Below are 26193 nucleotides of genomic sequence, written 5' to 3'. Positions count from 1 at the left end.
GTTGTGGTTGTGGCCTCCGTTGGGGTTTGCAAGATGATTCAGGGAAGGGAAGGTTGCAAAACATAGAGTGTAGCTAGAGTGTAGCTGTCAGCAGCAGTTCAGGTCTTCCAGGCTGGAGGCATGAGCATAACCAGCTGCTGCAGGTATTTTTGCTAGTTCTTACTCTCCTGCCCAGGAGGAACTGAATGTCTGCTGGCTCAGGAGATTGCACAAAGATAAGATAAAAGTGTGTCACATTTTTTAGGTGTTTGAGAGGTACTGATGTTATCTGTCTCTTGCAGTGCAAAACTTCTGAGTTTTAAGGTTCAATGCACAGGATAGGTTTATGAGGACTGGACTCCAAGCTTCCATGAGGGTAAGCTGGTTTTGACAGCTAGACCAGGCTGTAAGTCAGGCATGTGCAAAGAGAAGCAGCTCTTTTGTGCAACCTCAATAAATCTTTGGTTATCTGGCATGCAATAAGAAGGGGAGTACACCTCTGTGGAACAAGGCCAATCTTCCATTAAATGAATTTTGCTGTGCTGGACTGATGCTAATTTGCAGTGCACATTTTGATGGGAAGACACCATCATTTTAATTGAGAGTTGATTTCACTCTAAATCTCTCAGGCACTGCAGTGCCACTTGCAGAAAAAATAACCTTTGGGCCACATCCTCTTGTTCTTTAGTAAAAAAAAATACTTCTAGAAGTTTGATAAAGTCTACTTTTAAGAAGCACATAGAACAGGGCTTTTATCTGCTTTCAGAAATATTTACTACCCTCAAAGGACACTTAAGTTGTAGATTTAATCACCTGTGTATAAAGTTTACAGAAAAAGAAACAAATCCTGCAGATCTGATATGTTTAGCACACTCACTGCCCACAAGACTGGGAGCCAATGTGTATCTTTAAGGATCTGTTTTAGGGTTTCCTTATGCAGAAATTTTCCAGCAGCCAAGGTAAGCAGCAGTGGCAATGCAGCATAAAATTTGTTCAAACACTCTCTAGCATTTACACTTATGACTGAACTGCAGCACTGGATGCAGATATATTGTTAACATATTTATAAAATTCAAAATTTCCTTAATATTGGTGTCATAATTCTAAATAGTATTTGTTCCTGTCTCTAAACCCTTCCTCACAAATCCTTCTGTTTCCTGTTCTCTATTCTCAGCCAAGACACCCCTTGCAAAAATGAGCTTGGACTCCCTGGTGCATACCAAATCACACACTTTTCCATTCACCTCTCCCTGATCCCTGATATTTCTGGCTCGGTGCAGTTCTTACTCTTTCCCAGACCTCAGTTTTCCAATACATTGCACCTACCTCAGCTGGGTTTTGGCAGAAGGGGGACAGTGGGAACCAGCAACTGGCAAGCAGCAGCTCCCAACAGATGCACAGTGCAGGGAAGGAAGGAAATTCTGCAGCAAATGGTGCAGATGGAGCCTGACCCTATTGTGTTTACTTGGCCCTGTCATTCAGTGAACAAATCCTTTCCTTAGCTTTCCTTAGCTCTGAGCAGCATTTTCTGTGGCTGCCACAGACCCAAGTCTAGTCAACAACTCATTACACAACTGGACACTAAGAGTTCTTGCTTTCTTAAATGTCAGATGACACAGGTTTAGTCTGTCACAACGAACAATAGCTTCTGCACCTATGAAGAAGTAACCGTTAGAAACAGTAAAACAATAGGAAATTGCTAAGAGTTACTTTAACAAGGTGTCAGGCAGGAGAGGCATTCCAGATGAAAATGCCTGAACATCTTTTGGGAGGGTGTGTTTGATAAATACAGCTATCTTACTGCTATAGATTCCTGGCAAGCAAGGCACACAAGCCTATGTTATACACAAAATGCAACAAGCTGTTCTAGCAAGCAAAAAACAAACCAAAAAGTCTAAAATCTATCTTCAAAAAACATCACGAGAGGATTTTATTAAATTGTAGAGTAACATCCTCATAAAATTCCCTCTAAGACAATTTATTAAATGATGTTTTCTATTTAGCCTTAACATACAACTTCCTGTTTACCTGGAATTGTAGTATGTGGTTTATTTTGTCTTGTGTTTCTCTCTTTTCTTTTCTTTTCTTTTCTTTTCTTTTCTTTTCTTTTCTTTTCTTTTCTTTTCTTTTCTTTTCTTTTCTTTTCTTTTCTTTTCTTTTCTTTTCTTTTCTTTTCTTTTCTTTTCTTTTCTTTTCTTTTCTTTTTCTTCCCTTCCCTTCCCTTCCCTTCCCTTCCCTTCCCTTCCCTTCCCTTCCCTTCCCTTCCCTCCCCTCCCCTCCCCTCCCCTCCCCTCCCCTCCCCTCCCCTCCCCTCCCCTCCCCTCCCCTCCCCTCCCCTCCTCTCCTCTCCTCTCCTCTCCTCTCCTCTCCTCTCCTCTCCTCTCCTCTCCTCTCCTCTCCTCTCCTCTCCTCTCCTCTCCTCTCCACTTTTTTTCTTTCCTTTCCAAATTATTTCAATGACATGTAAAAGCTGATAGGGAAGTTCATTCCAAAAAAGTTAATAAGGCAGCAGATCTTTATTCCTTACAGAATAAGAAAACTGTGTCCATGGAAACAAAGTGAGAAGTAAAACTTGACATTCCCCTTCTCTTCTGTATGATGTGATGAGAAATAATCAGTGTAGGTATATCTGAGGACAAATATTTTGTTGTGGCAACTCCAAGACACAAGGTTCCAGGAAACTAGCATCAGACAAGCTCCAAATGATGACATATGCTAAAAGGTAACATCTGCCATTTCCCCAACTACTGTGTCTTCGCACACTGCTTTGCAACAAGGATCCCTAAACTAATTGTCTGTAGGTTTGTATTGGTTTTCCAGTCATACCTTTTTCAACACTGAGCAACTTAATCTTTTAGATATCTTTTGAGATATCTTCTACAGGAAGGCTAATAGTTTTTCTTTAATGCAGATTATCTAAACGCTTCTTCACACTATTTAAACATATTTAATTTCTAACCTCAGAAGGTCATTGCCTTCATTGCAGTGTCAGAGGTGTCCAGAGTGGGTGCTAAGCAACATACCTCCCAAACTGGCATCGACATTATGCTGTTACGCTGCTGCAATGCTCCCCTTGGGCTAATTAGCCCTGATTCAGGGGCATAACACTGTGCTAACAGCTATGCTGCTGCCAGGGTCCCCAGATAACTCACATGCAGAGCTAGCTCATGTACCTGTGCTGTCTAGGCAAATCTGTAGTGTAATTTTTTCACTCACACTCCATAGAGAACTTTTTAGAAGTCAGGGATTATGAAGTCCTTAGCTTACCTTTAAATTTTTTTCTGGCAATTCCTCCAATTAGTCATGCATGACTTCATATTTAATAGCTGTAATTAAATCATAATTTATCTTATGCATTAAATGCGATCTACATTAACAGTTTTGCTTTCCCTAGATAGAATAGTTACTCAAGTCAATAGTTTCCTGGCTATTCCATAGAGGCAACTCACATGGTAAAAGCAAGATTAACTTCTGGAAAGTGCTGAAATACCCCTCTTTCCAAAAGATGGTTAAAGTATTTGATCTCTTTTCTTTGCCTGGGGACAACAAAAAGAAGCCTTCCTGGCACAAGAGCTTCATTATTTGTCCTAGTTTTTGCTTTTTCAGTTTGCTTCTTGTAACATCTCAGTTTCTTTGAGTAATTCTTCTTCTTATGGAGGAAAAAAAATCTTTCCTATATCTACTCCTTTTCTTTACCTTATATGGTGAAAATTACTGTAATGTTTTAGCAATGTCTTTATAAACAATTTGCCACCTTTTGGAAGCCTGGTAGCCTCTTTCAGATGTTTCCTGTTTTTCCTATAATAAAAAGCACTGATGTGTTATTGATTTCTGTGCAGACTTGTTTTCTGTTAGTACCACCTGGTTTACAGTTATGCCACTATGTCACTGCTAAAGTGATACTCTGCTTAGGCTGACTGTTGTGGAAGGGGAGACTGGTCCTGCCTCAGGAAGTGCAAACAGACCACACACATGGAGTACCAAAGGCCAAACACACTACAAAACTTGACTGTGACTACTCAGGAAAGTCCACTTAGAGCATACCCAATACCTTAATGCATAGATCATGCTTTCATTGTTCTATTGCGCTTTTTTTCCATTTTTCTATCTTTAAGGTCATTCCAGACAAGTTCCAATGTTTTCCTTTATTCTTTGACATTTGGGCCCTGAATCATGATTACAGCAATCTGAAAAACAACTTTCAAATCTAACATTATTAATAATTTTCAGCAAAGGTACCAAGCACATAGAACACAGAGTGAAAACAAGAAAAGATGAGTATTCTTAGGCTTTATTCTTGCCTTTTTTCTTTTTTAAAAAACCTTGCTAGCTTTTCACAATTAATCTCAAATTACTCATCCTTTTCTCCCCCAGCTGCTGGAAATGGGTCCTATCCTAATTTACTTCCTTCCCTGGCCAGTTCTGCTGCTTTTAGAATTCTCTTTCATCTTTATTTCCCCATCCTGGAACAAAATAGTTCATACTAATAAATTAGAGATTTGCTTAGGCATGATTGTCCACTGTAATCTCAGTTTACTGGGATACTCTTGGTCAAGGTCCATATTTTAACTTTCCTGCTGACTTCCCTAATATCCCTTTATCTATCTAACTTTCTAGCAACAATTCATCATATCAGTTAAAATGACACTTATTTCCTAGTTTGTCATAAATTACTTCTTTAATTTGAGACTGTGTATCTTTCACCTTTCAGTCTGCCATTTTTCTACATTTTCTTTGCTAGTTATATAAACATTATCTGGTTGAAATTGTTTATTTGTCAGACAAAGAGCAGAACATTAAAGTATAAGAACTGATGTACTTTGGTTGATCAAAAATCTATCTAGCCCAATCTACCAATCTTGATAATAGCCAGCAAAAGTTGTTTAAGGAATAGCAGAAGTATATGCAACTAATTCAGTGATCTTCCCCTGAGATATACAACCTGCTTCTGACAGTCAGCTTGCAGACTTTCTGAGCCAGAGGTTCCATCCAAAATAGTTGGCCAGGGCTGTTCTTGCAAGAATTTGTCTGATCCCTTTTTGAACATATGTAAGCTTTTGGCTTTCAGAACACCCTGTGGCAATGAGTTCCGCTATGTATGTATGTGTTGAATGAAAACAATTCTTTTTGTGGGTGTATTTTAAATCCAGTCACTTAATTGGGTATGTCCTAGTTTCCAAATTGCTACAGATAGTGAATCATAGTTCCAAATTTTTCTTCCCTTCACTGTATATATTTGAACTTCCCGCATAGGCCCCAGCTCCTTTTTAAACTCAAATCCTCATCTATTTAATCCTTTATCTAGAAGGAGATGAATAATCATTTCCAAAAGGCATCCAAGAACACTTCAAGCAGACCCACAGAGTATTTGATTTGGGGACAAATGCTCAGGTTCCAAACACAGCCTCTCAGTTGTAAGACAGGTAGCGCTGCCCTGCATCACTCTTCAGTCATCTGTGTGGCTCATTTTTGGACTTATTACAATGTCTTTGAAGCCTGAAAAGTGTGGGGTCACTTAGCAGCTTAACCTGCCAGAGGAGACTTACAGCTGTAAGCTGTGCATCAGAATCATTTAGCAAATATTTGTAAAGCAAGAGCACAGCATGGCAAGATCCTTCAGATCCAGCACATCTGGAGCTTGAGCCTTTGGGACATGCAGGTAAGCAGCCAGACAAGAACCTACTTAGTACTCAGCCACCTCTCTGTTACCACGTTGCTTAAGAAAAATGTGTAATTACTCCAGCAAGCAGTTTTACATGATATGTAGGCAGACTGTCTGTGCTACACTTTAACAGCCTCTAGCTATAAATAACATTATTAGGAAAGCACATTGCCTTAGATGGAAAGAACAGAGATAATCACCTTTCTGACTGTCTAGAAACATATTTAGATTTCATGTTTAAAGATTAAAAATAGACTCAACAAATGCATTCAGTTTTAGACATTGGGTTAAGCTTCTTACCCAGATGATACAATTGACACAATAATGCCAACAGTTTATTAAAAATTTTAAAACTCATTAAAATGTTGGTCAAAGATACGAAACCTTAAAAGGCTCTCTAATTAAAAGGTGAAATTAGATTTGTTCCAGGAGGTAAAACACAAGTGGCTGACACAGCTACTCCCCAGCTGTGTAGGTGTGCCACCCTCCTAATGGACAGATTTCAGCCTGGATTTCCATCCAGTGTTGGGACTGGTTTATGTAAAATATCAACCTGCAAATTCTGGCTGATTTTGAGATGGACATTCTGCATGAGTCCCTGCCAGGTCAGGGATGTTATGGGCTAAAGCCATGTCCCTGCTCTCTCTGTCCCAGGGTCCAGTGGTGGGGCTACTTGGCATGGCCTGCACTGTCCTCTTCCTCAAGCTAAATAGAAAAGCAGTGGCTGCAGCCTATTGCTCACATCTTTCTTGCTCTCATACCTTCAAGTCTTCCTTCTTTACATGGTGGGAGGAAAGACCCTGAGCCCCATGTCTCTGCTTCTGCTTTTGTGCCACTGTGCCCATTCCCCTCCTTTCAAGCACCATTGGCCCATGGACATACTGACCTGCTGAAAAGACTGAGTGTCCCACCTGGCAGGACCTAACCTTAAAGCCTGACAGCCATTTGCCCAGCAAGCATCTCCCCAGGAAGCTGTGTAACCACACAGCATGCATCTCCCTATGGGTAGCATACCTTCTGACCCAAGAAATTGTATACAGCTTTGTGGTCAGCTAAATGAGCAGATTTTCACTGCCAGATTAACCCAGCCACCTTCTTGCAGTGTGTGAATGTTGATGCCACAGCTTTCACAAGTGTTGTTAGGACGCCCAGAAGGGTCTGCACTGGGTGTCTCTGGTATACACCACCCAGACCATTACTGCCGTTTATGTTGTTTCTTTCCGTTTGGTCCATTAAAAGTCCAAGCAGCTTCAGAAAGAGCAGCATTGCTTCAACGCCTGCCAGCCTGACCTGTGACCAGCTGTAACAAGCAGTAGGTTGTCAGGTAGAATTTTGCCAAGTGGATATGCTTATCTCTGTGGAAAAAATTAATTGGCCAGACTTATTGAACTAGTGAACTACCTATCAAACTAGGCCAGCTAGGTTGGACTTCCACTTTCTGTTTGTAGAGATGCAAAATAAATACATGCATACACTGAAACACAGCGCCTAGCGCAAACAACAAGCAGAGGACGTAACTGGTCTGCAACCCATACAAGATATTCATTCATACAGATTACCTGATCTGAACACTCCTTGCTATAAATTTTGTTTTGGTTGTTTTCCTGACAGAAGGGCAATCCCACACCCAGGCACTCCCCATATGTTCTCAGCAAAGTTGTAAAACGAGCTCTCTGAGTCAAGAGTTACACATTGTGAATAAATATACCTGATAACAAACCACAGCCTCCCCAAAGGCTTAATGTTCTACAAGGATATCTGGTGTGGGACTTCATTGGCATGAACGGTCTTGTCTGAGTGCCAAATCCAGATGAGATCTCCCATGTAGGATAACTTATTTTTGTAGTTTATGAAGAGTATAAATAAGGTAAAAAAAAAAATCTGTATTTTTGTCTTCATTGTTTGGTCCATCTGAAATCACATATTTGCACTTTCTGATGATTATCACAGACTTGCCTCTGCTCATCATCTGTTCACTTAGCCAGAACAACTTGTCCTTGATCTTCATGCGTTTCCAAACTTCATAGGATTATATATAATAATCATATATAATACATATAATAATATATAAACTTCATAGGTTTATTATAGTTGTTCATCTCAATTATTTCTCTAGACGGAGAGAATGACCACAAATAGAGATGTGTCTAAACATAGAGACACTTGAAGACATAAAAGCCACCTTTATGTTAACAGTTATATCACATGTGTACAATATTAACTGAGTGGCTGAGAATATAAGTGACATCCAAATGAAAAACAAACAGCTTCATTATAATCCAGGCAGTAGACAGACCGCTGGCTTCTAAAGGATATACTACTTCCTGCTGCTTTCCACATATGTAATGTTTATTTTAAATTCAGTGGGTTTATGCAAACTGGACAGCTCTACAAACTTCTAGTTAGATTGTTTAACTTTCTGGTAAATGAGTGGTACGAATCCCTCTTTGTGATAAAACCCAGAAGTTAAACATATTGCAGACTTTTGCCATAGAGATTTAGCTCCTTAACTCAACCTGTAGCAGCTCAAAGTCCTGGTGTGATGATGAAGAAAGAATCAGGATCCTTGCTTACACACAACATTGAGTCAGTGGGTAATATTTGATATGTGCAATATTTGCTTGTTGGATTCTCAAAACATCTACTTTGCAATTGCTAAACAGGGAAATTAGAAGTTTCATAATAAGATCTTTCTTTAATTAAACCAATTTCTTCCCAGATGATGAGGCTGTTACCACACACTTTGATCACAGCGCCTCTAAAGCAAGGTGAGTTACACAGTCTCTTTGCATGAGCATTTCTTACAGAATTTTTTAGATTAGCTTTAATTGCTATTAATTCTTATGAATATTCCTGATCTAATTTTTCTCCCTAGAGGCATGACCCAGCTCTCAGCAAAATAGATGGGAACCTTTCCATCGATTTCAGTGGCAAGTGATCCCTAAAGATCAATTAACAGACCACTGTTTAGTTATGTGCAAAGCACTGCTAGGGATGGATTTTACAACTGTTTTGTAAAGGAGCCTTCCAGAAACTGCAAGTTTGTTTCCTGTAATTCATGGCCCCATCGGGTAATGCAGTAGAATCCATTATGAGTGCTAATGTGAGCACCAATATCTAGAAAAATATCTCATTTATTCACTGCCATCAGGGCTCTTGAAAAGAGCACCCCATAAATTCTTAATGATAAGTACCTAAAATAAGTGTCACTGAGACACACTGGATCAGAGCAGAAAACAAACAATTTATCATATTCTAAGATCTTTTTAGTAATGTTTAATTATTAGATCTGAAGGGAGTACTGTCCCTTCTGAAGGTGATATTTTACAAGGGAGAGGGACACTTTACAAGGGAGAAGTCCCTGTAGAGGGACTTTTTTTACAAGGGCACGTAGTAAAGGGGGTAATAATTCAAACTGAAAGAGGGTAGATTTAGATTAGATATAAGAAAAAGATTCTTTACTGTGAGGGTGATGAGACGCTGAAACAGGTTTCCCAGAGAGGCTGTGGCTGCCCCCTCCCTGGCAGTGTTCAAGGTCAGGTTGGATGGGGCTTTGGGTAACCTGGTCTAGTGGAAGGTGTCCCTGACCATGGCAGGGGGGGTGGAAGTAAATGATCTTTAAAGTACCTTCCAACCCAAACCATTCTATGATTCTGTGACATTTACGCAGATCATAAAATAAAGTCTCCCAATTAGAGTAGATGTGTGGAAGTCAGTGCAGGAAAAAGGTTGCCTCACTGTTTTGTACTGCCTCCCAGCCTAGAAAGTTAAAAACAGGTTTCAATTTCCAGATAATCTACCTTTGTCCAGAACCAAATATCAACACTTCCCATGTTTTTTGTTAAATCAGTAATAATATATCTACATAGCATTTTGAAGAAATATTATTTAGAGATGTAGAAAAAAAATGAAGACATCAAATAAAGTGCAACATGTGTTGACCATGCCAGGCTATCCAGATATCTTTCCATGATAACTGTCTTTCAGGATGAGTGAAAAGTGGGTAAATCATTTGAGAAGTGTCACTGGGAAATTATTAATTGAGCAAAGAGACAATGGGTACTGTTGAAAGGGGAACTTCTGGCTACCGGAAAGCTAGCAAAGGAGTTTCTAAAAGATCAGTCAGGGCCCATCTTGTTCAATACTGTCATCAGAGAATTTGGCACAGAAATTAAAATGAGCTAATGAAAGCTGGTGACAATTGTTACTTGAAAGTATTTGTCATTGCAGTGAGAGAGCAGGCTATTCTAAAGGAAGAATGGGACAGCTTTGAGTTCTAGAGTAATAGAAATGACATAAAATGCAACATTATGATTACAAAGTCTTTAAATTACCAATACAATTTTTTTCTACAACACACTACTTGAAAATAAATGAGGGAGAAATAACTGACAGCATCAGTTGCTCACAAGATGATTATGATCCATCAATGTGATCTGACTGTGAAGAAGGCAAGGGCAATCTCCATAAATCCTTTTTCCAGAAGACATAAGAAACTATTAATGTCATTGTACTTGTGAAACCTCCTCTATATGTTCTGATTGCTCATGTTCAAGAAAGATGAATGCAAGCTGGAAAAAAATATAGTGAACAAAGTAATGACAAGCAACTGAAAGAGCTTAACTTGTCTAGCAAAACAAGAACTGTGAGGTGGTATGTTTGCTGCACCTGAGGGGTAGAACAGGAGAGAAAAAAAACAGTAGAGCTAGAGGACAATGTCAGGGTGATTAAGGCCAAGTATAAACTGGCCATGGATGAACATAGCCTAGAAATTAGGAAAAAATTTGTAACCATCAGAATGTTATGACCTGGAAGAGCTTTTCTCCTACAAGTCTGGGGCCATATTTTTGCAGTGAAGCTTCATGTGTTTGTAAAGAAGATAATATAATGTGATCACCTGAGATAGGAAAGATTTGCACTTCCAAGTTAAAGTTTTATATACATTGATTTCAGTCTTCACTTACAATCTCCTGGGGTGTTTTTGATGAGTAGATAGGTGTATCTGGGTCATTCAGGGCCCCAGGTGTTAGTTTTGCCACCAGCCCTTGAGGCTGATGACTGGTTGCAGCAAGTTCAAGAGCAGATTAGTAATCAGTCTGTTAGTCAGAGATAGGATGGATGTAATCGTTGCCAGAATATTTTCCCTTGATGCCGCACCACACAATATGAAGTGCATTGAAGAGATGAAACAAACTTTTTTTTCATTCCTTTCCCCTTTTCCCCATATTTACCTTCATAAATATAGCCCATTACATTGACTGATGCATAAATATTCCCAAAGGAAAGAAGCAGGGCAATTCATATTTTTGACTTATTCCTGCTAACAGCTGAATTTAGGATTATTCTCTGTGGACGTTAAAAAAGCTTTCCACAGGTAGAAACTATAGAGATAACAGTGTTTCTTCAATAATCACTTCTTGGTATTGCCAAGATTTATGTTCAGATCTATAGTTCCACTAGGCATCTGTGTGGCTTAATTGTAAAAGAAAGAACTGGCACAAGTTATTGGAAGGATTCAGATACCAACTGTAATTTTTGCATGATTTACTTTCATTAGCAGTCTTCCCTTTTGCTGAAGGAATCTCATGGTGTTGTGTGATGTGCTGTTACCTTTGTTTTACACATGGGGACTGAGAGACTATAGGATTTACTGGAAAAAAAAAAAAAGTATAGAAATACTGTGAAGAGATCACAGGCAAGATCTCACAAGGCCTGGAGTAGTGTTCCAGCCATTGAATAACCCTTCTCTTTCACCCTAGAAAACTTCAGCTGAGGTTACCAGGGGTTCCTGCATGTGAAAGGCTGATGGGATTCATGCCTGGAATAGAAAGTACACAGTGAAGCCACATATATTTCTAGTGCAGCTGAAATGACAAACAAAAAGCCATCAATACTTCCTACGACATAGAAGAGATGTGGCTACAGAAGGACTCCTGGCACTCAAGCCTGTTAATTTTGGCTCTCTGAATAAAGGGTTGTGTTGTCCTGCAAAAAAAGACATTCTGTTTCTGTTGTAAAAGGGGCCATGTAAGAGTGGAGATAGGCAAATACACAAGAGAAGTTAAAGAAGGAAACCTCTGATGCACTATGTGTTTCAGACCTTTATCATTGATTTAACTTGTCTGTGGCAAGGAACTGTTGTTTATAGACCTCATGTTTCTCTCTGATTAGTGATTTGGGCTGCGTTGATTTATAGAGTGAATGGTCTGACTACGTTTTTGAGTTATCTGCTTTACCTACTAGCCCTGTAGAAGTCACAAAGAAGATTTTCCAGTGACATACTCTATGTGGCTTCTCAAACAAGGCCGCACCTCGATTCCTGTGTTCAGTTTTGGGCCCCTCACTACAAAAAGGACATTGAATGACTCGAGCGTGTCCAGAGAAGGGCAACGAAGCTGGTGCAGGGTCTGGAGCACAGGTCGTACGAGGAGCGGCTGAGGGAACTGGGGGTGTTTAGTCTGGAGAAGAGGAGGCTGAGGGGGGACCTCATCACCCCCTACAGCTACCTGAAAAGAGGTTGCAGAGAGCTGGGGATGAGACTCTTTAGCCTAGTAGTAAGCGACAGGACAAGAGGGAATGGCCTCAAGTTGCACCAGGGAAGGTTTAGACTGGATATTAGGACGCATTTCTTTCCAGAACGGGTTGTTGGGCATTGGAATGGGCTGCCCAGGGAGGTGGTGGAGTCCCCATCCCTGGAGGTGTTTAAGAGTAGGGTTGATTCAGAGCTTAAGGATATGCTGTAGGTGGGAACTGTCAGTGCTAGGTTAATGTTTGTGCTAGATAATCTCCAAGGTCCTTTACAACCTAGATGATTCTGTGATTCTGTGAAACTTTGGTTTATATCATCTGTTCAGGCTTAAGCACCTATTAGAAACACAGGATAAAGTTATATTCACACTGCATTACTTCTAGGGACATAAGTCTGTCAGACACCTGAGCATCCAGTACCAGCTGCTAGAGTTAACACACCTCAGACAGGTAATTTAAACTGCCCACTTACTAAAGCAGTCATTTAGTTGGTCAATAAGAAACACCAAGATTAGGGTTGTGTTTGAAATCACTTTTTATCTGAGAGCTAACGTCTCTGAGAGACACCTGCAAGGAAAGATCTTGTGATATCCTTGACATCCAAACCCCCAGACTCTCACCTCTGGGCAGGGTGAATCTGCACTTTTTCCTTACATAGTATTCCTTGAGAAGGAACTAACCTTTTCTATTATGGCCTAGCGGTTGTACTGTCTTTCTTTTGCGTGCAGAGGATTAGAGCCGTATCTCCCCTGTAAAGTGAGATTACATGGATAGGCAGAATATTGATTAGCATAGAACTGAGCAGAATCTTCTCTCCTTTTGATAAAGTATTAAGCAAAGATGTAAAGACTGGTGAGAAACAGAAGGAATGACTCCATTGTCCTAGCAGTCAGCCTGTCCCTTACAGGAGAGCTCTGCAAAACGACTGCTGCAGTTCTGGCCCCTTGCTGAACAGTGGCATCACTGATAAAATAGATGGGTCTTCCTGCAAGCTGGGTTTGAAATCTCATGCTGAGGAGGGCTCCAGGTCTTCTAGAGAAGAAATATAAGCCATTACAGAAAAGCTGGGCTCCTAAATCTCTAGCTTTTCAGAAGTGGCCAGCACTGCTTTTCTGAGTGGCTTTATGCTACCAGCATATATTAAGGATACTCTGATCCTGTCTCCCAAGGAATTTAGATGATGGAACAGCTACTGTTGGTCTCAGATGAGACCTACATGTCCATTTGCTCAAAAGAGATCTCTGTGACAAAGCACAGACTATAACTCTAGCCACCAGAAAAATTTCAGGTTAAAGAGGTAAGCACATACTGAGATTAGCAGCTTTCTATACCAACAGGGTTTTCTATCATGATTTTAGGTTTAGGCTCCTCAGAAACCTTTTATTCCTGCTTTAGGATTAAAATCCTCTGTGGTATATAGCCCTTGGTCCAGTCACATGCATTAGCTGTAAAGTCCAAAATCAAAAACAAGCATGAATTTTCAGCTTTGTTCACACAAAAATACTCATCAAAAGTGCAAATGCAAAAGGTGTCTGCAGGCTGTTGCTCTGGATATGCACTGTGTCAAATTTTGGACCCTGCTGACTTCAGAAGCATGTAACTGAGAACAAATCTTCACCATGTACATCTAAAGGGCTTTGCTTTATATGCATTATCATCAGTTAACTCCCCTTGGGTGACTTAAATATTGAACGTATAAGTGAAGCTAAAGTAGTAAATAATGTGTAACACTGCATTGTTACATATCCAAAAAGCCTCTTTGCTTAATTGTTTGAACTCTGCCTGTTGGTACTGGTGATATCGTGGTATCACTATCTCCCAGACACTGCAGTGACATTCCTTGCAAATACACCAACCTGGCAAGAAGGCATAAAGAAATCACATTTAGAGGAACTTCCTTTTCACCCTGGTCACACTATGTTTTGAGAAAAACTGGCAGAAACCAGCTTTGAGAAAAAGCTTTGCCCTGCTTGGCAGCTGCATTCTCTGTGCTGGCTGCCAGCAGAGCTCCAAGGTGATCTCACCATCACCTTCTCTTTAGCCTCATTTCCTGAGGAACTTGAGCTTCTCTATTCGTGCTGCCTTTCCATTTGTTTGCTTGTCATACTCCTCCTGCCCTGGTAGCTTTTAAAGCTGACAGCTGCTGGCAATCACGTCAGACAAAAAGGGAGAATTTCCAATGGGAGATGGGTTGCTACAAGCCTTGTATAAATCAACAGGTGGGTAGAGGAAAGTAACTAATGCAAATTAGAGAAAAGAGAAAGAGAAAAGTTTCAATATGATCTCCACCAGAACTTCTAGCTGGACAATCACCATGCATGTGTCTGCTTGCTGATCAACATGCATACAGGCTACAGCATCTGCAGCACTATGCTACCTCAGCCCATAGTTAAGGTACATGGGGGTGAAATGAGGTGAGGAAAAAATAGGGCAATAGAGGAAATAGGACTAAATTAGGATTAATGTGAGGATGTGTAGCAGACATGAGGGGACCGGGGAAGTCTTATGGACATTTTAGAGAAACTGTGATTATCGTGGGAAGGTCAGATGAAAATCCATAGGAAGTTGGGCTTCCTTGTTCTCCTTCTCATGAAACAGGATATGTGACATATTTAGAACCGAACCAGCTCAAAGTATAGTGGCAAATATGCAGATCTTCAGAGTACAGCCAAGCTACAAATTCATTAGCTACTGTTTTAATTCCAGATTAGGCCAAATTTGACAACAGATGTAGCTGCGCCTGTGCAGTAACCATATTCAGAGTGAAAAAGTACTTGCAGCTAAGCTTTCGATAAGGGCCCTTGCTGAGTAGTTCCGCTGCTGAAAACAGTACCTGAGTTTAAACTAAGGAAACATTGGCTGCATCAAGTACTGAATGTGGGTTATTTTCAAGCATAAAAGATATCCTTGCCATGGTCAAAACAGGCCCCCATGAAAGATCAACAGACGTCTCCACTGTCACATACTTCAGCTCCCTATTTGCTGCCAGCATCGGATCCTCTCATCATTCATGCTGCATATATGCTCACTCACTCCCAGGCTCCCTCCTGAAGCAAAATGACTAGTTTCCTTGGAGAGGAAGCCTGGATGCAGTTGACAGAATAGTTTGCTCCAGGCTCCACTCCAGACACAAAATGGACTTGGACTGCAGCAAGTTTAACTCCCTCAGCCCATGACAGTTGTCTGATGTTATTCCAACAGGCCTTGGTGTCCTCAAATCCCCTACATGCTGTCATGGCACACCACAAGCAGGCAATACATATTTTGAATTAGTAAATCACAAATGCTTAATAATAAGCTCTCAGGGTTACATGGGGCCAGAGGAGACCTGGGCCAAGGTCTATCCTAAATCTGGCCACGCTGCCCTGAAGAGAGTAGTTACTCCTCAGCAACACGGTCAGGAGTCATCTTGCACCACTTGGCCTGGGCTCAGAGACTACCCTTGCAGCAGCTGTCCTGGTAGCACAGACGCAGACCCAGAGAAGCCAGAGCAGACACCAGAGCTCCCAACAGAAGGACTTTGCTTCCAGGCTTATGGCTGGAATTTGAACTATTCACACCCATAGGTGCCACCTCTCACCATCAGCTTTCACTCAGGAGACTCGGGTGGCCCCTCCAGCCCTTCTCCTCAGAGGCCAGTTAAAGTATTCTCTCAAAATAGATAATGAGGTAATAATTGTATTTTCCTAGTTGCTTAAGGAGAGTGTTAGAAGAGTTAATCCAGGGATCAGAGGTCTTTGTTAGCAGAGAGTCTTTTGAATCCCATGTGTGCTCGTCACAAAAACAACACAAAAAGTGTACAGATCTGAAAATAACAGCCAGGATGGAAACCAAATCAGCCACTACCTTCTAATGGCATTTGGTGTCTTTTAAATGTTTTAGTCAAGTTTGATTTTGCTGGTTTATGTAATTTGTTGTGGAATTTAGCCAGCTGCTGAATCTTTTCATGCAAGTAAAACTTTCCAAAAGAGTCTTAAACTCCAGTGAAGAGTACAGTTACTTGTATGTCAACTACAGCTTCTATTTATAGGATGATGAAAATATCCCCCAATCAGTAACTCTCTAAGAGACAGGCATTTCATAAAAATAGATTACAAAAAACAAACAAAGAAGCAGGCGTGTTTCAGATTAACAAAAATACTGATATTCCAAACTCTCCTCCTAACCCTTATATTTAAGACATTGTTAAATTAGATAGTAAACCCATTCAGACACAAACACACCAGCTTTACACAGGATAAGAAATGTGAGTATTCAGGGAAAAGGAATATTAATATATGGGCATTTTTAATGACTCACATAACATAAAATTAACTGCTTTCTGTGATATCCAGTAGAGGTTGCATGAATGCACTTACCAGAGGTGTATGTGCTTTTAAAGGGTGTTGATTTAAGACCTGATTTGTTTGAAGACTGACTTGAAAGAATTTCAAAGGATGTAGCTTAATTAAAAATATTCCAAACTTTGCATTCCTTGCAAAACCTTTTGACCTCCCATGACATTTAATGCTTGAAGGTGAGGAGTTGACTGGCGGCTTCTCACTTCACTAAAGGCACTCCTTATACTTCTCCCCATGCAACAACCGTCATTAATTGTTGATAGGTGCTCATTACACGAACCTAAAATGAGCGTCTAGAGAAATGGCAGGTTAGCATGTTGCAGGCACCTACTGCACTGGGGGTACTTTTTCCAGTTGTGCCTCAACGATGTCTCATCCTTACAACGATCCCTTTCAAAGATCTCAGAAACAGAGTGCACATGTGAAGGTCTGCGTGTTTCAGCCAACGTGAAATCTGGCATGCCTGTTGACAGAGGAATCAAATGGAACTATCCACTAACAGGCCAGGAAGAAGTCATTAGAGGGACTCTTCCGATCCCTGCTGCCTCCTGTGACAGATGGCCTGCTGTCACCCCCTCCAAGGGGGCCTCTCACCATGCAGGCTGTTTGCATTCAGTCAACACTTTGCTTTTATAGGCCTGTGGAGCCAAAGATTGCTAGACTTTTGAACCCCAGGCTAACTTCTGTCTGGCTACAGCCTCATTTTCTGGAGCCAAAATCTTTTTTAACAACTACACAATAACAAGTAATTAGGGTAAAGTCTGCTAATCTTCTCCTTTGGTCCTGGAGGCTGTGTACTCAGAATTGGTTGGGGTGAAGGTAGAATTACTGCCATCAAAGCCTGAGGTTACTTTGTAAAAGGGGTTGAACTCTAGGTCAAGGAAATGTTAACTGGACAAAGAGAGATCAGAGCAGATAGTGTTAAAATTAAAACTGTCCTACTGAGATAATGCAGAATTGACCGCTTTTGCTCTGGAAACTAGCTGAATGCAAGACATGAAGGGAAAGCTAGTGCATTTCTTTCCAAAGGTGAAAATATAGTTAGCAATAAAGAATCTATTGACTTACTTTCATTTGGGAATTTATTTTTAGTCTCTTTATTCACTAAGACAAAGTAAAAGATCTATTTTTTTTTTTAATGTCACCTTGTGTTTGGGCCATCCTGTTTCCTAAAGCTGTTTGATTTACTAAATTAAATAAGCTATTTCTTAAATACCTTCTCTCTCTCTCTCTCTCCCAAAAGCCCCAGCACAAAATTCATTAGAAATGGAGAGGTTTCTGCTCTTAAGAGTCCTGAGGACAAATTGGATTTCCTGGGTGGCCGGAAGGATGAACAAACCCAGACTCAACACGTACATGGAGGAAACATGCTCCAGAAGAGAATGGTGTCTGTGCAATATCCTGGGTATAGCACAAGGCCAGTTTTAGTGCCTCCACTGCTTGTACATAGCATAGGTTGAGGAGAGATTCCAGTTTGTCAAGGGATTAGAGCCTAACCAGTGAAAAATCTTCAGTGAAAATCTTTAAACATTCAAAATAAGATCACAGATTTTGCCTGGAAATCCATCACAGAGCAAGGCAGCCCTCATTCCACAGTGTGGAGTCACTCCAAAATTAATTCTGCTCGCTGCCATCAAGGATAACAAATAAGCTGCTACCTCCTTGCCGGTATCAAAGCTGACAGCTCCGACAGGATCTGCGGCACTTTGTTCTCCCCTGTTGCTGCAAGGAGGCCTTTGCCTGCTGCTGCCAGTGGATTTTGAGTCCCTATATGGGAGCAGAAGAGCGGAAATGTTGAGGCCAGCTATTTCCCATGCCAGGTCCCGCTGTGTTCTGCCACGGCACGCTGGCCACCTCCCTTGCTTTCGGGAAATGGACAGAAATGCTTCGGCTGACACAGGCAAGGGGTATCTTTGGAAATCCTCAGTATGTGATGGCAATTAGCACAGCAGCAGAATTACCTCGCAGTTCAATTCTCAGGGCAACGATGTGTTTAATGGTGCTGCAATTGCCAGTTGGATTAAACCAAGCACAATAAAGGAGATACCTCTTTCTGCTTCCAAACTGAGCTATCAGAAGGATCCTCTTGTGGATACTCTGCAAAGTTGAAGGCTCCCAGAGTAGTTGGTACAGGTACCATCATGGCAGAAAAAGTGTTTTGTACAAGACAAATGGTAGCAAGACTAAATCTCAGCTGTGTGGTGGCACACTTGAGTGCACAGAGAAAAATGTCTCCAGGCCCGTATCTTCATCCCAAGGAGGTGGCATTCTAGAGCTCACCCCTGGGCTGTGGACAGAAGGAGACTTTCCAGACTCTCTAGAAAAAAAAGTCAATAGCCAGTCTTCTTTAGTTCCCTGTCATTTTATTGGCATTTCCCAGGGGTTTTAGGAGCCGAGGTTGGCACTAGCTTCATGAAGATATAAACTTTCTCCATACATGATTTAAATGAAACAGGTTTCATCAGTAATAGCTTTCTTTTGTGATGGGTAGGTTTTGCATGTATTTTCTTCTAATTATATCAGAGTAAAACAAATTAGTGGTGATGACTAATCATGGACACAAAGCAAATTTTTTTTCTTTTGAAGCATTCTTCTAACATGGAGATAGAAAATGACAAGTGCATTTTTATGCTAATTATGGCCATGTGAATTACCCCAGATAGATGGCACAACAATGATAAAGTTCACCAAAGTGAAGGGTGCATTTCTTTTCTGAAACCTAGCACAGGAGCGGTGTCCATGGTGCAACATACATTGGAATGTGTTTCTTCAAGGCTCAGATCAGAAGTAACTGCTCTCTGCTACACTAGAAGCAACATCGAAATGGGTTAACTTTTGCCTGGTTTAAATGCCTCACAGATTAAACTAACCAGTGTAACCGTACCATGAACAAACACTGTATTTGTGTGAATATAACAAATAGGTCTTCAGTCAGATACCTCTCAGACTGAAACGCAAAACTGTCTCCTAATTCAAATACCTTCATCCATACTCTTTTCTGGTTTAACTCCGCAAAATGGCATTTTGTGGCTACCAGTGAAAACACCATCAAAGCACCACACGATACTTCTTCAGTTAAGACAGCTTTTGTTTTTAGAATATTATTTATAAGCACATTGTGGCTGCTACATAAAGGTCTGTTCAAAATGGGAAGAAAAAGTAGACAGAAAATGATGCTGCAGAATAAAAACCTGGCAGCCCTCTGTGAGGAACTAGTTTCACACATGGGTATTACCCCATTGGGCAGCTAGCAAGCCGGTTTAGGGGTCTTGAAGGCTTGTTTCCTTTAGGAAAGAAATCGAGTGTGTGAGTCTGGTGTGCCCTCTGGTACCATCCCATTTTAATTCTTGAAGATTTTTTCCATGAACCCAACAGAAGCAGGTATCAAGAAGCCGTTTCCCTGCCCAGAAACACCACAGCCTGTCTTTCCAATTAATTCTATGCCCAGACACTGGAGCCATAGTTGGATTTTATAGCTAAGCCAATCTCAGCTCAAGCTAACGCCAAAAGATTCAGTTCTGTCCATCCCTCTATTGCCACTAATTGCATCTTCCTATTCCTGGCACTGCACTGTGTCTGATGCTTTTCTGACCTCATGGTGTGCTACATCAGGGCTAGATCACCAGAAAAAAATATTGATAAGTTTTGCAGAGCTTTTCAGACAGGCAAGTGCTTATGACAGCAAAGGAAGAAACAAGAGTACACAACTGAAAACTGAGAAGAAAGAGAAAGGGAATAGACGGCCTTTTCAGAGGCATCTGATCATCTGATTGCCTGGCCTAAGATCAGACTGTACCCTGCACCCTGACTGTCTGCTCTATCTCAGTGTGATGACCATGACTGTTTCCCTTATAGTCTGGTGACTTTTTTCTTTTCTGTACAAACAACAGCTTGTCCATCGTATGCCTGTTCTTGCACGCACAGACAAAGTATTTTAGTATCATTCAAGCTTTGTCACACACTCCTAGCCTTGGGCCATAACCCATGTCTGCTTCCTACCATCTTTGTATAAAAGAACATTTATTAAAGTCTCCAGTACGAGTCCAAAAGAAGCAAACCCACTGTCTATAGCCAGGTCCGTGATTACCAACAGATCAAAGACCTGCCTGACAAAAATTGTGACTCCTAGGCAGACACCCAAGATACGAAAACAGCTAGAAACTTCTACAGGGAATGAATCAATGTTCATCATCATCACTGTAGGCAGAAGGCACAAGGAACAGAATCATCTGACATTCACTTTGGAATAATACAGGTTCCTTTCTACATTTCTTGAATAACAGTAACTCACATTTACAAGAATACATTATAAAGCCTATTTTTCCTTTTTTCCTCCAAGTAATGGGACTCACACACACGGTTCCTGGGCCTGATTCATCACTGTATTACTTCAGCTTTATTTCAGGGACTCCATTTATAGTGCTGCAACAACATGAACTATGAGTCCTTCCTGTGGTACTCTCAGGCAAAACAAAAGGGTAGGATGGACTTTTAAGTGGCTCATGACTTAGGACTGAGTTGCCTAAGTTCCCTGCTTGATGCTCATCTGTGGGACCAGCTTCCCAGGGTGTGAGGGCTCTGCACTTCCCAAGCAAACTGCTTCTTCCTCCTTTATGCTGAGCAGCCAAAACACAAGGGCATTTAGGTCATTAGTTAATTCATAAAATTATAGTAATGTGAGAAATCGCCCTTCTCAAGAATTCCTAGCTTCTTCAATCATTAGTCAATATTATCAATTATTATGCAGCCTGCAGCACGCAATGTGTTTTCACAGACAAAAGAATCCCCAGTGTCTGATTTTGCCGATAGTTAAGCATGTAAATAACATTATTGACAGGAATAAGCTCACTGAATGCTGTAATAAGGCTCAGCAATCCAAGGATGTAGATAAGAACTGTCATTCTGGAACACAGCAACATGAACATTATTTAAGTCGAGCTACATGCCACACCTAGCTGTGCAGCACTCAGGAAAAAGGGAAATTTTCTTTTGACCTCAGATAATTGTCATATTTATTATTAACATCACAGTAATGGCCCATAGCTCTAATCAGCTCTTATTAGCCAAGGTACTGTATAAACATACCAGATGACTAAATCCCTGCCAAAGGAAGCTTACCTACACACTGAAGCATAAAAAATGAGAATCCTGTTAATTTTATTCCACTGTAATTGATAGTCTTTTAAAACCTTAATACTGTAATAACAAACTGAGGGCTCGAGTGTGATCTCTGCTACTCTTGTGTAAATCCATAAGAATGCCATTCATTTAGACCTCAACAGAGAGGCTGAAATATCTATTGCTGGCATGAAGTAAAAACACTGTTAGAAGAATATTATTAAGGTTGCAATGTCAAGCACTTTGAAGCTTACAGAAGAACTTGTGCACCTAGCTGCCACCTGAGACTCCTCAAAGCGTACAAAGTTTAACTGCTGATGAACCCCTGAAATAGCCACATTTTCTCATCTCTTGCCTTTCCAGCAATATCACCAATGTACTCTGCCTTCTGTCAGATGACATGCATTTTCTCCTCTGCCTAACACCAAAACTGTTCTTAGATGACTGATATCGATATTTTACCTGGAGAAAACAGGGATGTGAAGAGTATTTATACTGCATAGTGCAGAGACACTCGAGACAGCTGTGATCAGTACTGGTCAGGTACAAAACCAGTATAGCTGTGCAGTCAAACTTACCAATTTTGGGTCAAACTTACTGCACAACCCTCTACCTCGCTGACACATCAGCACACTTCCCCTGCCTCCTCCCAGGGTGCTGTGCCATCGCTATTCCACGGGGCTGGCAGCTCAACACTAGGAGCTGGCTCAGCTAAATTTCGTCGCTGCTAACTTACAAAGTTCAAGATGCAGTTGCTTGGCATATGCAAATTACCATCTTCCAACTGCTCAAATGTTGGGCAAAAGGAACTTTTGGGGGAAGCAGTGCCAGGCGCATTCCTGACACACCCTGCCAGATTTTGTGTCCCTTCCTCCAGGCACAGAGTGCTGAAGATGTTCAAGGAAACAGTAACAGATTTTGTTACACAGACAAAAAACAAGGCATTTTCTTCAGAAAAAAAAAAGGGCCAAGTCTTTTAGGATGACATTTTCAGAGGGATATTAATTTCTTTTCATCTTTATAGATCAGCCTGAGGCATTTATATTCGAGCCCAAACAAAGTCTAGCAAAGTTGTAAACATCTGAAAAGTCCCCTTTTAAGAGCAAGCATTGGTCCACCTGAATAACAGACATTGTCTACTGTCTGCTCTGATGGTAATTTGCAAATATACAAAAGATTTTCTTCACATACAGTAGCCTGCAAAATTTCACGTAAAACAAAAAACCTGGGTGAGGGATTGCAAACGTGTGTGTGAAAGGCTAATTTGTTGTTCCTGATCTGTATTCCCAGAAATCAGACACATTTTGTCTTTATTTGTAACAAAAACATCCTGCACACAGAATCCGAGTGTTACTCAATTCCTAATGCTTTAATTGAATATCAGCTCAGTGCTGGACTTCAGCATGGGATGAATTTCAGCCCAGATGAGAGGTGCTGTGCTACATTTCTTCACGGAGAGCTGGGTTGGCCTAGAAACACCTCAAACAAATCAATGTCACAAAAATACTGACACAGAAAATGCAATTTAGATCACTGATAGCACAGGAAATCCTAATCAGTTGAGCAATAGCTGAAGCCTCACTGATCCTGAATTTATTTATTTTTTATGTGTTAGTAGATCCCCAGGACCCCAGGACACTAAAATTACAATTTTTTAAAAATAAGGATAAATGTTCTCTCTCACCGCATTGAGAAATTTTGACTTTCTAGCTCTATGTCTAGTTCAGAATCCTATAATATTACTGTATGCAGGGAGTAAGGATCTACAAAAATCACTAATGTCCCTAATGGTCTCCATATAGAGGCAGATAATGTCTTTGAGGGGTTCAAGAGTGTTACGACCACCAGTCTGTGTCAGAGTCTCCACTGGCAGTCTCTGCTGCTGTGCTGATTTACATCATTTGAGTGTCCAGCCTACCAACTGAACAGCTAATGTGTTTTCACAAATGCTAAATACTAGTGCTTCCAGTCTGTTTTTGTAAGGACATCATTTCCCAGCAAAGGGAAAAAAACCCGCCACCTTTAAACTACAAAGAACTTTTGCCCTGAGTAAACCAAGTGTCAGCCATCAAAATGTTTTTCAGATGGCTTCATTTGCAGATGGGGATTTATTTCCTACAGAGTTGAGGTCAGCAGGAAAAAAAGATGAAGAAAAGAAACTTCCGTAATGCCCCAAAACATGGCTTTAACAGAAAAACAGAAGTTCATTAAAATGAAAGTCTTGGAGTTAAGCAAGGACATTGCCCATTTGGGAAGGTGGAAGATCTTAGTTAGCAGGACTTTCCAAAACACTTGTGCCTCTGGCAAAATGAGCAAAGTGCTTCACCATGGTCTCCACATTATGGTAAACAGACCTCCCACACAGTATCATTTTATGTCGCTGGTATCTGCAGTGCTGGAACAGCCTAGGGACGGGAGAGCGCCAGCATTTCTGCGTGCTTCCTGCGTCCGGGGGATCGCAGCTGTGAAGTAGAACAGGGCACACTTTCTGTTGCATCTCTCAAATATAGTCCTGAATGCAACTTCTGTCATTAAAAATATTTCCTAAACAGACTCCATACCCCCACTTTCCATCTGATAATCATCTCCTTGTGTTTGTGGTAAGTCAACATCCTTCATCTTTGCCTTATGAGGAAAAGCTATGGCTGTGAGCACTCCAAAATTCCCTCAGTGCTTGCAGATCCCTATGATAACAAACAACAGAAAGCATCTAATGTGCTTTTTTCCTTTCCTTACAGAGACAAGCACTTTAATCAAAAGAGAGCAGCTCCCATACCAGCCTTTTGCCTGTGCTATCTACTAAGTTACAGCACATGCTTCTCTCTCAAATTTGGCAATGAAGAAAGGAGACACATGATACAGCACCATACATTTCTGGCTGTTGGGGGAGGGAGGAAAAGGCAGAGTTCATATACCCCAATGTCACCATATGCCATGAGAAAACACCCTCGAGTAGCCTCTATTTCATTTTGACTATGAGGTGTTTGGAGCAAACTCAGCCACCTTCCTTGAATGAAGAATCTCTCTGGAGTCCCAGGAGTGACCCATATGTGCTGCTGTGTGATGGAGGGCTTTGGCCCCATACTTGTGTTCCTGGGGTAACTAAGCAATGCTGAACATGCACACTGCAGGCCTAGGGGGGCACTGAACTGAGCTCAGCAATTTGTTCCACCATCTTCACTCAGGCAAAGGTTTTAGTGATTTATAGCAGTGTGGAGAGAAGGCCTAAGCTGTAGCCTCATTTAAATGTTCAAATGGAATTGTTTTTCCTGGAGCTCTGAATAGTGTGTCATCACCCTTCTCAACAGGGAAGAAATTTTGGATAAGCTTTTCAGAGAAACTGAAGAAATCCGGACAGGCTGGAGCGACGGGCTAAGGCCAACTGTGTGAGTTTCAATAAGGCCAAATGCCGGGGGCTGCCCTTGGGCCACAACAACCCCCAGCAGCGCTACAGGCTTGGGGATGAGTGGCTGGAGAGCTGCCAGTCAGAGAGGGACCTGGGGGTGTTGATTGACAGCCGGCTGAACAGGAGCCAGCAGTGTGCCCAGGTGGCCAAGAAGGCCAATGGCATCCTGGCTTGTGTCAGCAATAGCGTGGCCAGCAGGGACAGGGAAGGGATCTGACCCCTGTACTCGGCACTGGTGAGGCCGCCCCTCGATTCCTGTGTTCAGTTTTGGGCCCCTCACTACAAAAAGGACATTGAATGACTCGGGCGTGTCCAGAGAAGGGCAACGCAGCTGGTGCAGGGTCTGGAGCACAGGTCGTACGGGGAGCGGCTGAGGGAACTGGGGGTGTTTGGTCTGGAGAAGAGGAGGCTGAGGGGAGACCTCATCGCCCTCTACAGCTACCTGAAAGGAGGTTGCAGAGAGCTGGGGATGAGTCTCTTTAACCAAGTAACAAGTGACAGGACAAGAGGTAATGGCCTCAAGCTGCACCAGGGAAGGTTTAGACTAGATATTAGGAAGTATTTCTTTCCAGAACAGGTTGTTGGGTGTTGGAATGGGCTGCCCAGGGAGGTGGTGGAGTTCCCATCCCTGGAGATGTTTAAGAGTTGGGTCGACTTAGCGCTGAGGGATCTGGTGTAGTTGAGAATGGTCAATGTTAGGTTAATGGTTGGACTGGATGATCTTCAAGGTGTTTTCCAACCTAGATGATTCTGTGATTCTGTGAAATGCTCTCCGGACACATGGTTGTTCAGCCCGGCTTCAGTTTTCTAGCAGAAATGCCTTTGGCAGCCACATTTTTGGTCTCTCCCAGCTTTCCTCACCACTCCCCACTCCTGAGAGGCAGGTCAGTGCACTGTGATGCTGGACGGGCCCTGAGGAAAAGCTGCTTCTTCGCACCCACTTTCCCTGTTAGCAGTAGCAGAGTGCTGGGTGCTATACAGAGAGGACCCAGGGAAGCCATGTGGATCTAAATCTATGCAGCAACCAGGAATGGAGATGGAGAATAGATCATCTGCTAGGAAGCTGCAAGAATATGGCAGTGATATTTTCTTACTTCTTCCTCTCATATACATCTTTCCTATCGCTCACTATAACTGGGTCCATGAGACTGTGAAAACAA

This window comes from Athene noctua, chromosome 3, assembly GCF_965140245.1.
Source record: "Athene noctua chromosome 3, bAthNoc1.hap1.1, whole genome shotgun sequence".
NCBI classification, from domain to species: Eukaryota; Metazoa; Chordata; class Aves; order Strigiformes; family Strigidae; genus Athene; species Athene noctua.
Note: the sequence above shows the minus strand (reverse complement) of the source record.